Source organism: Macaca nemestrina, chromosome 6, assembly GCF_043159975.1.
Source record: "Macaca nemestrina isolate mMacNem1 chromosome 6, mMacNem.hap1, whole genome shotgun sequence".
NCBI lineage: Eukaryota > Metazoa > Chordata > Mammalia > Primates > Cercopithecidae > Macaca > Macaca nemestrina.
This window is the reverse complement of record NC_092130.1, coordinates 22959176-22973697: the sequence shown is the minus strand read 5'-3', so window position 1 is coordinate 22973697 and position 14522 is coordinate 22959176. Positions and strand designations below refer to the sequence as shown.

General features: G+C 38.1%; 1 pseudogene; it reads left to right on the top strand.

Annotated features, from left to right (window-relative positions):
- Positions 1-2038: 2038 nt before the first annotated feature.
- Positions 2039-8849, top strand: LOC105482619 (large ribosomal subunit protein uL24 pseudogene; annotated as a pseudogene).
- The last annotated feature ends 5673 nt before the right edge of the window (positions 8850-14522 follow it).

Below are 14522 nucleotides of genomic sequence, written 5' to 3'. Positions count from 1 at the left end.
CCTATAGAAAAGAAAGACTCCTATCAGCTAATAACAAAAGCTATAAAGCAAACACACAAAAGCCAACATCTTAAGCAACTAACAGCACAATGATAGAATCAAATCCATACATATCAATACTAAATCTTGGACGTAAATGGGCTAAATGCCCTCTTAAAAGGCACACAGTGGCAAGCTGGATAAAAAAGCAAGAGCCTATGGTATGCTGCCTTTAAGAGACATCTCACATGTAATGATACTCATAGGCTCAAAATGAATGAATGGAGGAAAATCTACCAAGCAAATGGAAAACAAAAAAAGCAAAGCTTGCAAAATCCTAACTACAGACAAAACAGATTTCAAACCAATAAAGATCAAAAAACTCAAAGAAGTTATGTAAAAATACATAACGGTAAAAAGTTCAATTTAATAAGACCTAACAATCCTAAATATATATATGCACCCAACACAGGAGCATCCAGATTCATAAAGCAAGTTCTTAGATACCTACAAAGAGACAGACTCCTACACAATAATAGTAGGATACTTCAACACTCCATTGACAATATTAGACAGATCATTGAGGCAGAAAATAAAGATATTCGGGATCTAACCTCAACACTGGACCAAATGAATCTGTTAGACCTTTACAGAACTCTCCACCCCAAAACAACAGAATATACATTATTCTCATTATCAGATGGCACATACTCCAAAATCAACTACATAGTTGGATATAAAACAATCCTCAACAAGGGTAAAAGAGCCCAAATCATATGAAACACTCTCTCAAACCACAGCACAATAAAAATAGAAGACAATGAAAATTGCTCAAAACCATGCAATTACATGGAAATTAAACAGCATGCTCCTGAATGACTTTTGGATAAATAATGAAATTAAGGCAGAAATCAAGAAGTTCTTTCAAAATAATAAGAACAAAGATAAAACATACCAGAATATCTGGGACATAGCTAAGGCAGTGTTAAGAGGGGAATTTATAGCACCAAATGCCCTCATCAAAAAGTTAGAAAGATCTCAAATTAACCTAACTTCACAACTGAAAGAATTAGAGAAGAACAAATCAGCTCCAAAGCTAGCAGAAGATAATAAAAATCAGAGCTGAACTACAAATTGAGACATGAAAAACCACTCAAAAGATCAGTTAATCCAGGAGTTGGTTTTTTTTGAAAAAAATTGATAGGTCACTAGCTAGAAGAATAAGGAAGAAAAGAGATGATCCAAATAAACACAATTAGAAATGACAAAGGGAATGTTACTACTGACCCCACAGAAATAAAAACAACAATCAGAAACAAGCCAGGCATAGTGGCTCATGCCTGTAATCCCAGCAATTTGGGAGGCTGAGGCAGGTGGATCATTTGAAATCAAGAGTTTGAGGCCAGCCTGGCCAACATGGTGAAACCCCATCTCTACTAAAAAATACAAAAATTAGCCAGGCATGGTTGTGCACATCTGTAATCCCAGCTACTCAGGAGGCTGAGACAGGAGAATTGCATGAACCTGGGAGGCAGAGGTTGCAGTGAGCCGAGATTGCACTACTGCACTCCAGCCAGGGCAAAAGAACGAGACTCTATCTCCACAAAGGAAAAGAAAAAAAAAAATACACCATCAGAAATTACTATAAACACCTCTATGCACACAAACTACAAAACCTAGATGAGATGGATAAATTTCTGGAAACATACACCCTACACCCTCCCACTTCTGAGGTAGGGAGAAATTGATTCCCTGAACAGACTAATAACAGGCTCCAAAATTGAATCAGTAATAAATAGCCTACCAATCAACCAGTAATAAAAAGCCTACCAACCAGTCCTGGGCTTTCAAAGAAGCATGCAACTGGATGGATTCACAACCAAATTTTACCAGACGTACAAAAAAAAAAAAAAAAACAAAGCTGGTACCATTCCTACAGAAATGATTCCAAAAAAAATTGACAATGAATGACTCCCCCCCAACTCATTCTATGAGGCCAGCATCATCTTGATACCTGGCAGAAACAACAAGAAAATAAAACTTCAGGCCAGTATCCTTGATGAACCTTGATGCAAAAGTCCTCAACAAAATACTTGCAAATCGAATACAGCAGCGTATCAAAAAGCTAATCCACCATGACAAAGTAGGCTTCATCCCTGGTATGCGAGGTTGGTTCAACATAGGCAAATCAATAAATGTGATTTATCACATAAACAGAACTAAAGACAAAAACCACATGATTATCTCAATAGACACAGAAAAGGCTTCTGATAAAATTCAACACTCCTTCTTGTTAAAACCTCTCAGACTAGGTATTGAAGGAATATACCTCAAAATAATAAGAGCCATCTATGAAAAACTTACAGCCAACATTATATTGAATGGGCAAAAGCTGGAAGCATTCCCCTTGAAAACTGGCACAAGACAAGAATGCTCTCTCTCACCATTTCTATTTAACATAATATTGGAAGTCCTAGCCAGAACAATTAGGCAAGAGAAAGAAAGGGCATTGAAACAGGAAGAGAGAAAGTCCAACTATCTGTTCACAGATAACATGATTCCATATCTAGAAAACCCCATAGCATCAGCCCAAAAGCTCCTTAAGCTGATAAATAACTTCAAAGTTGCAGGATACAAAAATCCATGTAAAAAATCATTAGCATTTCTATGCACCAACAACAGCCAAACTGAGACGCAAATCAGAAACACAATCTCATTCACAATTGCCACAAAAATAAAATACTTAGGAATATAGCTAACCAGGAAGATGAAAAAGCTTTACAATGAGAATTACAAAACACTGCTCAAAGAAATCAGAGAAGACACAAATGGGAAAACATCCTATGTTCATGAATAGGAAAAATCAATACCATTACAATGGCTACGCTGCCCAAAGCAATTTACAGATTCAATGCTATTCCTATCACACTACCAATAACATTTCACAGAACTGGAAAAAACTATTTTAAAATTCATATGGAACCAAAAAAAGAGCCTGAATAGCCAAAGACATCCCTAAGCAAAAAGAACAAAGCTGGAGGCATCACGTTACCTGACTTCAAATTACACTACAAAGCTACAGTAACCAAAACAGCATGGTACTGGTACAAAAACAGACACATAGACCAAGGAAGCAGAATAGAGAGCCCAGAAATAAGACCACACATCTACGACCATCTGATCTTCAACAAAGCTGACAAAAAACAAGCAATGGGGAAAAGACTCCCTAGTCAATAAGTGGTGCTGGGATAACTGGCTAGCCAGCCATATGCAGAAGATTGAAGCTGGACCCCTTGCTTACACCATACACAAAAATTAGCTCGAGATGTATTAAAGACTTAAATGTAAAACCCAAAAATATAAAAACCCCAGAAGACAACCTAGGCAATACCATCATGGACATAGGAACAGGCAGGTTTCATGACAAAGACACCAAAAGCAATCACAACAAAAGCAAAATTCGACAAGTGGGTCTGATTAAACTTAAGAGATACTGCACAGTAAAAGAAACTATCAACAGAGTAAACAGCCAATCTAAAATGGGAGAAAATGTTTGCAAACTATGCATCTGACAAAGGTCTAATATCCAGCATCTCTGAGGGACTTAAATTTATAAAAACAACCACCCCATTAAAAAGTGGGCAAAGGACATGAACAGACACTTCTCAAAAGAAGACATACATGCAGCCAACAAACATATTTAAAAAGGCTTAAAGTATAATAAAAAACTTAAGAAAAAAGCTTAATATAACTGACTAGACAAATGCAAATAAAACCATAATGAGATACCACTTCACACCAGTCAGAATGGCTATTATTAAAACTCAAAAAATAACAGATACTAGTGAGGTTTTGGAGAAAAGAGAACACTTATACACTGTTGCTGGGAGTGTAAATTAATTCAACCATTGTGGAAAGCAGTATGTTGATTCCTCAAAGAGCTAAAAGCAAAACTACCATTAAACTCAGCAATCCCATTACTGGGTATATACCCAGTGGAATATTAAGTCATTTTACCATAAAGACACATGCATGCAAATGTTCATTGCAGCACTATTCACAATAGCAAATACATGGACTCAACCTAAATGCCCATAAATGAAGACTGGATAAAGAAAATGAGGTACATATACACTATGGAACACTACACAGCCATAAAAAAGAATGAGATCCTATCTTTTGTGGGAACATGGATGGAGCTAGAGGCCCTTATCCTTAGTAAACCGATACAGGAACAGAAAACCAAATGCTGCATGTTCTCACTTATAAGTGGGAGCTAAATAATAAAAACTCACTAACACGAAGAAGGAAACAACAGACACTGGGGTCTACTTGAGTGGGGAGGTTGGGAGGAGGAAGAAGAGCAGAAAAGGTGACTATTGGGTACTGGCTTAATTCTTAGGTAATGAAATATATGTACGACAATTCCCCATGACACATGTTCACCTATATAACAAACCTTCATATATACCCCCAAATCTAAAATTTAAAAAAAGAAACAAAAAAGTACACATTACAATAGAAGACATACCACAGACATATAAAAGATCAGAAATTATAAATAACTAATAGAAAATTGATAAATTCCTGGACACATAAAACCTATCCAGGTTGAGTCAGGAAGAAATAGAAAACCTGGACAGACCAACAATGAGAAATGAGATTGAACCAGTATTAAAAAGTCTCTCAACAAAAACATGTGCAGGACTGCATGACTTCACTGTTGAATTCTGCCAACTTAATATTTAATACCAATTTTCCTCAAACTATTGCAAAAAATTGAAAAGGAGGAAATTTTCTGTAATTCAAATTTTTCTCTAATTAAAAAAAGAGAAAACCACATGCCAATATCCCTGATTAACAGACAAAAATCCTCAAAACACTACCAAACTAAATCCAACATCAAAAACATAATACACCATGATCTAGTGGAATTTATCCCAAGGATGCAAGGATGGTTCAACATACACAAGTTAAACACAATATATCACATCAACAGAAGGGAGGACAAAAACCATATGATCATTTCAGTAAATGGAGAAAAGGCATTTGATAAAATTCAACATACCTTAATGATAAAAACTTCAACATAGTAGGCATAGAAGGAACATACCTCAACATAATAAAGACCATATACAACAAGTCCACATCTAACATCACACTGAATGGGAAAAAGCTGAAAACCTTTTCTCTGAAAACTGAAACAAGACAAGAATGTTCACTTTCACCACTCTTATTAAACATAGTACTGGAAGTCCTAGTCAGAGCAATAAAGTAAGAGAAATGAAAGACATAGGCCAGGCACAGTGGCTTATGCCTGTAATCTCAGCAGTTTGGGAGGCTAAGGCAGGAGGATAACCTGAGGTTAGGAGTTTGAGACCAGCCTGGCCATCATGGTGAAACCCCGTCTCTACTAAAAAAAAAAAAATACAAAAATTAGCCAGGTGTGGTGGCTGGCACCTGTAATCCCAGCTACTCATGGGGCTGAGGCAGGAGAATCACTTGAACCTGGGAGGCAGAGGTTGCAGTGAGCCAAGATTGCACCACTGCACTGCAGCCTGTGTGACAGAGTAAGACCCTGTCTCAAAAAAACAAACAAACAAAAAAACCCCTCAAAATTTGGAAAGAGGAAGTCAAATTGTTCCTCTGCAGATAATATGATCTTATATCTAGAAAAAAACTTTAAAAACTTATATTCAATAAATAAATTTCACAAAATAGGATATAAAATCAACTTACAAAAATCAACAGCATTTCTAAACACCAATAATAAACTGAGAAATAAATCAAAAAGGCAATCTCACTTACAATGGCTCCAAAAAATAATAATACTTAGGAATAAATTTAACCAAGGAAACAAAAGACCTTTACAAGGAAAACTACAAGAGTCGGTTGAAAGTAATTAAAGAGGACACAAATAGAAAGACATTCCATGTTCATGAATCAGAAGAGTTAACATAGTTAAAATGACCACACTACCCAAAGCAATCTACAGATTCAACACAATCTCTATCAAAATACCAATGTCATTTTTCACAGAAATAGAAAAAACAATCCTAGAATTCAAATGAAACCAAAAAACAGCCAGAATAATCAAAGTCCTCCTGAATAAAAAGAACAAAGCTGGAGGCATCACACTACCTGGTTCAAAATCTATTACAAGGCTATAGTAACCAAAACAGTACAGTATTGGTATAAAACCAGACACACAGACCAATGGAACAGAATAGAGAACACAGAAAAAGCCACATACTCACAGCCAACTGATTTTTGACCAAGACACCAAGAACAGACACTGGGGAAAGGACATGCTTTTCAATAAGTAATGCTGGGAAAATTGAATATCTATATGCAGAAAAATGAAACTGGATCCCTATTTATCACTGTATATAAATGTCAACTCAAGCTAGATGAAAGGCTTAAATGTAACATCTGAAAATATAAAACTGCTAGAAGAAAACAGGGAAAACACTTCAGGACATTGATCTAGACCAAGATTTTCTGGCTAAGACCTCAAAAGCACAGACGATAAAAACAGAAAAGACAATGAGACTATCATAAACTAAAAAGCTTCTGCACAGCAATCAATGTAATGGAGAGACAATCTGTTGAATGCGAGAAAATATTAGCCACCTATTCATCCCTCAAGTGACTATTATCTAGAATATACAAGCAACTCTAACAACTCAATAATATAACAATAATCATTAAAAAGGGGGGAAATTATATGAATAGACATTTCTCAAAAGACAACGTACAAGTAGCCAATAAGTAAATGAAATTTTTAAAAAGCTCATCACTACTCATCAGGGAAATGCACATTGAAACCACAATGAGATATAGTTAGAATGGCTGTAACAAAAAAATTAAAAAAAAAAAAAAAAAACAGATGCTGGCAAGGATACAGAGAAAAGGCAACTCTTGTACACTGTTGGTCGGAATGTAAATTAGCATAGCCACTATGCAAAACAATATGGAGATTTCTCTGAAAACTAAAAATAGAGCTACCATATGACCCAGCAATTCCACTACTGGGAATTTAGTCAAAGGAAAAGAAATCAGTGTATCAAATAGATACCTGCCCTCTCATATTTATTGCAGTACCCCCTTCACAACAGCAAAGATAGGGAATCAACCCAAGTGGTCATCAATGTATGAATGAATGAATGAATGAATGAAATGTGATATATACACAATGGGACACTATTTGGCCATAAAATAAAGAATGAAACCATCCCATTTTCAGCAACATGCATAGAACTGAAGGTCATTGTGTTACATGAAATAAGCCAGGCACAGAAAGACAAATATGCATGTTTTCACTCATATATTGAGGCTAAGAAAGTTGATCTCATAAAAGCAGAGAGTAGAATGATACATACCAGAGACTGGGAAAGGTATGTTGGTAGAGGGGGGATGAAAAGACGTTGGTTAATGGATACAAACACACAGTTGTATAGAAGGAATAAGTTCTAATGTTTGACAGCAGAGTAGGGTGACTATAGTTAACAATGTGTTATATATGTCAAAATAGCTAGAAGAGAGGCCTCGAGATATTCCCAACCCCAAGAAACAATACTCGAGGTGATGGATACCCTGTATGCCCAGACTTTATTATTACACATTCTATGCATGTAACAAAATAACATGTACCCAATATGTACAAATATTATGTATCAATTCTAGAAATGTGACAACCAACAAATTTTATATCAATCAAAACTGTCCTTCAGAAGTGAGAGAAATATTTTATCCCTCATGCCCTTCCCACCCTTTCCCCAAGTCCCCAAAGTCCATTGTGTCATTCTTATGCCTTTGCATCCTAATAGCTTAGCTCCCACTTATGAGAGAACATACAATGTTTGGTTTTTCATTCCTGAGTTTCTTCACTTAGAATAATAGTCTCCAATCTCATCCAGGTTGCTGTGAATGCCATTAATTCATTCCTTTTTATGGCTGATAGTATTCCATCATATATATCATGTTATTTATATATAAACTGTGATATATACATATATGTGATATATATATACATATATATATATATCACAGTTTCTTTATCCACTCATTGATCATGATTGATGGGCATTTACCAAAATCTCACAAATCACTACCAAAGAACTTACTCATGTAACCAAACACTACCCAATAACCTATGGAAATAAAAAATTTTTAAAAATAAACTCATGAGTCAACAAACTGCAGCCCTTGAGCCAAATTCAGCTTGCTACTCATTTTTCTACAGCTTATGAGCTAAGAATGATTCTTACAGTTTAAAATAGTTGAAAAATTAACAGGAATAATATTTCACAACACGTGAAAATTTTATGTAATTTACATTTTAGGGTAATAAATTAAGTTTCATTGGGGAAAAAAAAGTGAGGGACATATTAAAAGATTCCCAGATAACCCTTTTGCAGCCATCACCAAAGCGGGAACAGCCAAAACGAGGTTCAGTCCCTTTGTGACTTCCAACCAAAGCAAGAATCACAAAAGCACCTTTCCACATTCGCAGGAGGATGTCTTCCCCTGTTTCCAAACAGCTGAGACAAAAGTACAATGCGCGATCCATGCCCATCCGAAAGGATGATGAAGTTCAGGTTGTATGAGGACACTATAAAGGTCAGCAAATTGGCAAAGTACTCCAGGTTTACAGGAAGAAATATGTTATCTACACTGAATGGGTGCAGTGTGAAAAGGCTAACGGCACAACAGTCCACGTAGGCATTCACCCCAGCAAGGTGGTTATCACTAGGCTAGAAGTGGACAAAGACCACAAAAAGATCTTTGAACGGAAAGCCAAATCTCACCAAGTGGGAAAGGAAAAGGGCAAATACAAGGAAGAAACAATTAAGAAGAGGCAGGAATAAAGTAATCTTATACACAAGCTTTGATTAAAACTTAACGACCAAAAAAAGAGATTCCCATATAAGTAGAAGTTGAGGGAGTTTGTGACCACTAGACCTGCCCTGCAAAAAATACTAGAGGGAGTCCTACAGGTTGAAATGAAAGGACACTAGACAATAACATGAAGCTATATGAAGAAATAAAGATCTCAGCAAAGGTAAACACATGGGCAAGTTTTAAAGCTAATATTCTTGTAAGAATGATCTGTAACCATATTCTTCATTTCCTGCATGATTTAAGAGACTAAAAATTATTACTAGTCCAAAAGCTAGTACAGTTAACCCTTGAACAACATGGGTCCACTTATATGTGGATTTTTACTTTTCTTTTTTTTTTTTTTTTTTTTTTTTGAGACAGGGTCTCATTGTGTCACCCAGACTGGATTGAAGTGGTGCAATAATGGCTCAGTGCAGCCTCAACCTCCCAGGCCCAGGTGATCCTCTTATCTCAGCCTCCCAAGTCGCTGGGACCACAGGCATGTGCCATCATGCCTGGCTAATGTTTTTTTGTAGAGACAGGGTTTTGCCATATTGCCTAGGCTGGTTTCAAACTCCTGGACTCAAGGGATCCACCCTCCTTAGCCTCCCAAAGTGCTGGGATTACAGGCGTGAGACACCATGCCCAGCCACATGTGGATTTAAAAAAAAAAAATTGAAAAACTTTTTGGAGATTTGCAACAATTTGAAAATAATCACAGATGAATTGCATAGTCTAGAAATATAAAAAAGTAAATGTTATGAATATATAAACTATAAATAGGTGCTATTTTATCATTTACTACCATAAAATATATAGAAATTAGAAAAAGTTAAAATTTATGAAAACTTACACACACACTTACATGCCATACTTGTGCTATTTGCAATCAAGAGAAATGTAAATAAAGATGTAGTATTAAACCACAACTGCATAAAATTAACTGGAGTACATACTGTACTGTTGTAATAATTTCATAGATACTTTCTGTTGCTGTTGCAGTGAGACCAAGTGTGGTGAGTATCTGCTTAAAATGTTGTGTGATGCTATGCATCTCCATGTGAACAGTTTGTCCCTCTAGTAAATTGCATGTAGCAGTAAAAAGATCTCCGGCAGTCCTCACGTATTTTTCCTTATGTTTAGTGAAATATTGTAAAACTTGAGTAACAACCTGAGGCCCATACAAAATGCCACTAGTGATGCTGGAAGTGTTCAAGAAGGTGAGAAAAGTCATGACATTACAAGAAAAAGTTGAACTACTTGATATGTATAGACTGAGGTCTGCAGCTGGGGTTGTCCACCACTTCAAGATAAATGAATCCTACATTAGGACCACTGTAAAATAATGAAGCTAAAGCTGCAGCTATGCCAGCAGGCATGAAAAACCTTGTTCTCTGTACAAAATACTTTATCTCATATTGAAAATGCAGCTTTCATATGAGTACAGGGTTGCTAGAAGAAAGGCATACATGGATATGGTTCAAAGATGGCCGAATAGGAATAGCTCCAGTCTACAGCTCCCAGCATGAGCAACGGAGAAGAAAGATGATTTCTGCATTTCCAACTGAGGTACCAGGTTCATCTCATTGGGACTGGTTGGACAGTGGGTGCAGCCCACACAGTGTGAGCGGAAGCAACGCAGGGCATCACCTCACCTGGGAAGCGCAAGGGGTCGGGGAATTCCCTTTCCTAGCCAAAGAAGCCACGACAGACGGTACCTGGAAAAACTGGGACACTCCCACCCTAATACTGTGCTTTTCCAATGGTCTTAGCAAATGGCACACCAGAAGATTATATCCCACACCTGGCTCAGTGGGTCCTGCACCCACAGAGCCTTGCTCACTGCTAGCACAGGAGTCGGAGATCAAACCGCAAGGCAGCAGTGAGGCTGGGGGAGGAGCATCCACCATTGCTGAGGCTTGACTAGGTAAACAAAGCGGCCAGGAAACTCAAACTGGGTGGAGACCACCGCAGCTCAACGAGACCTGCCTGCCTCTGTAGACCCCACCTCCGGGGACAGGGCATATCTGAACAAAAGGCAGCAGAAACTTCTGCAGACTTAAACATCCCTGTCTGACAGCTTTGAAGACAGTAGTGGCTCTCCCAGTGTGGAGTTTGAGATCTGAGAACGGACAGACTGCCTCCTCAAGTGGGTCCCTGACCCCTGAGTAGCCTAAGTGGGAGGCACCTCCCAGTAGGGGCTGACACCTCACATGGTTGGATGCCCCTCTGAGACAAAGCTGCCAGAGGCAGCAACATTTGCTGTTCTGCAGCATCCGTTGGTGATACCCAGGCAAACAGGGTCTGGAGTGGACCTCCAGCAAACTCCAACAGACCTGTAGCTGAGGGTCCTGACTGTTAGAAGGAAAACTAACAAACAGAAAGGACATCCACACCAAAACCCCATCTGTATGTCACCATCATCAAAGACCGAAGGTAGATAAAACCATAAAGATGGGGAGACACCAGAGCAGAAAAACTGAAAATTCTAAAAATCAGAGCACCTCTTCTCCTCCAAAGAACACAGCTCCCTCACCAGCAACGGAACAAGGCTGGACGGAGAATGACTTTGACAAGTTGAGAGAAGAAGGCTTCAGATGATCGGTAATAACAAACTTCTCTGAGCTAAAGGAGGATGTTCGAACCCATCACAAAGAAGCTAAAAACCTTCAAAAAAAGATTAGATGAATGGCTAACTAGAATAAACAGCATAGAGTAGACCTTAAATGACCTGATGGGAGCTGAAAACCATGGCATGAGAACTATGTGATGCATGCACAAGCTTCAGTAGCTCATTCGATCAAGTGGAAGAAAGTGTATCAGTGATTGAAGATCAAATGAATGAAATGAAGTGAGGAAAAAAGAGTAAAAATAAACGAACAAAGCCTCCAAGAAATATGGGACTATGTGAAAAGACCAAATCTATGTCTGACTGGTGTACCTGAAAGTGACTGGGAGAATGGAACCAAGTTGGAAAACACTCTTCAGGGTATTATCCAGGAGAACTTCCCCAACCTAGCAAGGCAGGCCAACATTCAAATTCAGGAAATACAGAGAATGCCACAAATATACTCCTTGAGAAGAGCAACTCCAAGACACATAATTGTCAGATTCACCAAAGTTGAAATGAAGGAAAAAATGTTAAGGGCAGTCAGAGAAAGGTCTGGTTACACACAAAGGGAAGCGCATCAGACTAACCAGCAGATCTCTCAGCAGAAACTCTACAAGCCAGAATAGAGTGGAGGCCAATATTCAACATTCTTAAAGAAAAGAATTTTCAGCCAGGGATGGTGGCTCAAGCCTGTAATCCCAGCACTTTGGGAGGCCAAGGTGGGCGGATCATGAGGTCAGGAGATCGAGACCATCTTGGCTAACATGGTGAAACCCCATCTCTACTAAAAATACAAAAAAAAATTAGCCGGGCGTGGTGGTGAGCACCTGTAGTCCCAGCTACTCGGGAGGCTGTGGCAGGAGAATGGCGTGAACCCGGGAGGCGGAGCTTGCAGTGAGCCAAGATCGTGCCACTCCACTCCAGCCTGGGCGACAGAGCGAGACTCGGTCTCAAAAAAAAAAAAAAAAAAAGAAAAGAATTTTCAACCCAGAATTTCATATCCAGCCAAACTAAGCTTCATAAGTGAAGGAGAAATAAAATTCTTTACAGACAAGCAAATGCTGAGAGATTTTGTCACCACCAGGCCTGCCTTACAAGAGCTCCTAAAAGAAGCACTAAACATGGAAAGGAACAACCGGTACCAGCCACCTCAAAAGTATGCCAAATTGTAAAGACCATCAATGCTAGGAAGAAACTGCATCAAACAATGAGCAAAATAACCAGCAAACATCATAATGACAGGATCAAATTCACACATAACAATATTAACCTTAAATGTAAATGGGCTAAATGCTCCAATTAAAAGGCACAGACTGGCAAATTGGATAATGAGTCAAGATCCATCAGTGTGCTGTATTCAGGAGACCCATCTCACATGCACAGATACACATAGGCTCAAAATAAAGGGATGCAGGAAGATCTACCAAGCAAATGGAAAACAAAAAAAAAAGCAGAGGTTGCAATCCTAGCCTCTGATAAAACAGACTTTAAACCAACAAAGATCAGAAGAGACAAAGAAGGCCATTACATAACGGTAAAGGGATCAATTCAACAAGAAGAACTAACTATCCTAAATATATATGCACCCAATACAGAAGCACCCAGATTCATAAAGCAAGCCCTTAGAGACCTACACAGAGACTGAGACTCCCACACAATAATGGGAGACTTTAACACCCCACTGTCAACATTAGACAGATCAACGAGTCAGAAAGTTAACAAGGATATCCAGGACTTGAACTCAGCTCTGCACCAAGCGGACCTAATAGACATCTACAGAACTCTCCACCCAAATCAAGAGAATATGCATTCTTCTCAGCACCACATTGCACTTACTCCAAAATTGACCACATAGTTGGAAGTAAAGCACTCCTCAGCAAATGTACAAGAACAGAAATCATAACAAACTGTCTCTCAGACCACAGTGCAATCAGATTAGAACTCAGGATTAAGAAACTCACTTAAAACCACTCAACTACATGGAAACTGAACAACCTGCTCCTGAATGACTACTAGGTACATAACGAAATGAAGGCAAAAATAAAGATGTTCTTTGAAACCAATGAGAACAAAGACAACATACCAGAATCTCTGGGACACATTTAAAGCAGTGTATAGAGGGAAATTTATAGTACTAAATGCCCACAAGGGAAAGCAGGAAAGATCTAAAACTGACACCCTAACATCACAATTAGAAGAACTACAGATGCAAGAGCAAACAAATTCAAAAGCTAGCATAAGGCAAGCAATAAGTAAGACCAGAACAGAATGGAAGGATATAGAGACACAAAAACCCTGCAAATAATTAATGAATCCAGGAGCTGGTTTTTTGAAAAGATCGACAAAATTGATAGACCACTAGCAAGACTAATAAAGAAGAAAAGAGAGAAGAATCAAATAGATGCAATAAAAAATGATAAAGGGGATATCACCACCAATCCCACAGAAATACAAATTACCAACAGAGAATACTATAAACACTTCTACACAAATAAACTAGAAAATCTGGAAGAAATGGATAAATTCCTGGACACATACACCCTCCTAAGACTAAACCAGGAAGAAGTTAAATCCCTGAATAGACCAATAACAGGCTCTGAAACTGAGGCAATAATAGCCTACCAACCAAAAAAAGTCCAGAAGCAGATGGATTCACAGCTGAATTCTACCAGAGGTCCAAAGAGGAGCTGGTACCATTCCTTCTGAAACTATTCAGATCAATAGAAAAAGAGGGAATCCTCCCTAACTCATTTTATGAGGCCAACATCATCCTGATACCAAAGCCTGGCATTGACACAACAAAAAAAAGAATTTTAGACCAATATCCCTGATGAACATCAATGCAAAAATCTTCAATAAAATACTGGCAAACTGAATCCAGCAGCACATCGAAAAGCTTATCCCACCACAATCAAGTTGACTTCATCCCTGGGAGGCAAGGCTGGTTCAATATATGCAAATCAATAAACATCGTCAATCACAAACAGAACCAAAGACAAAAACCACATGATTATCTCAATAGATGTAGAAAAGGCCTTCAACAAAATTC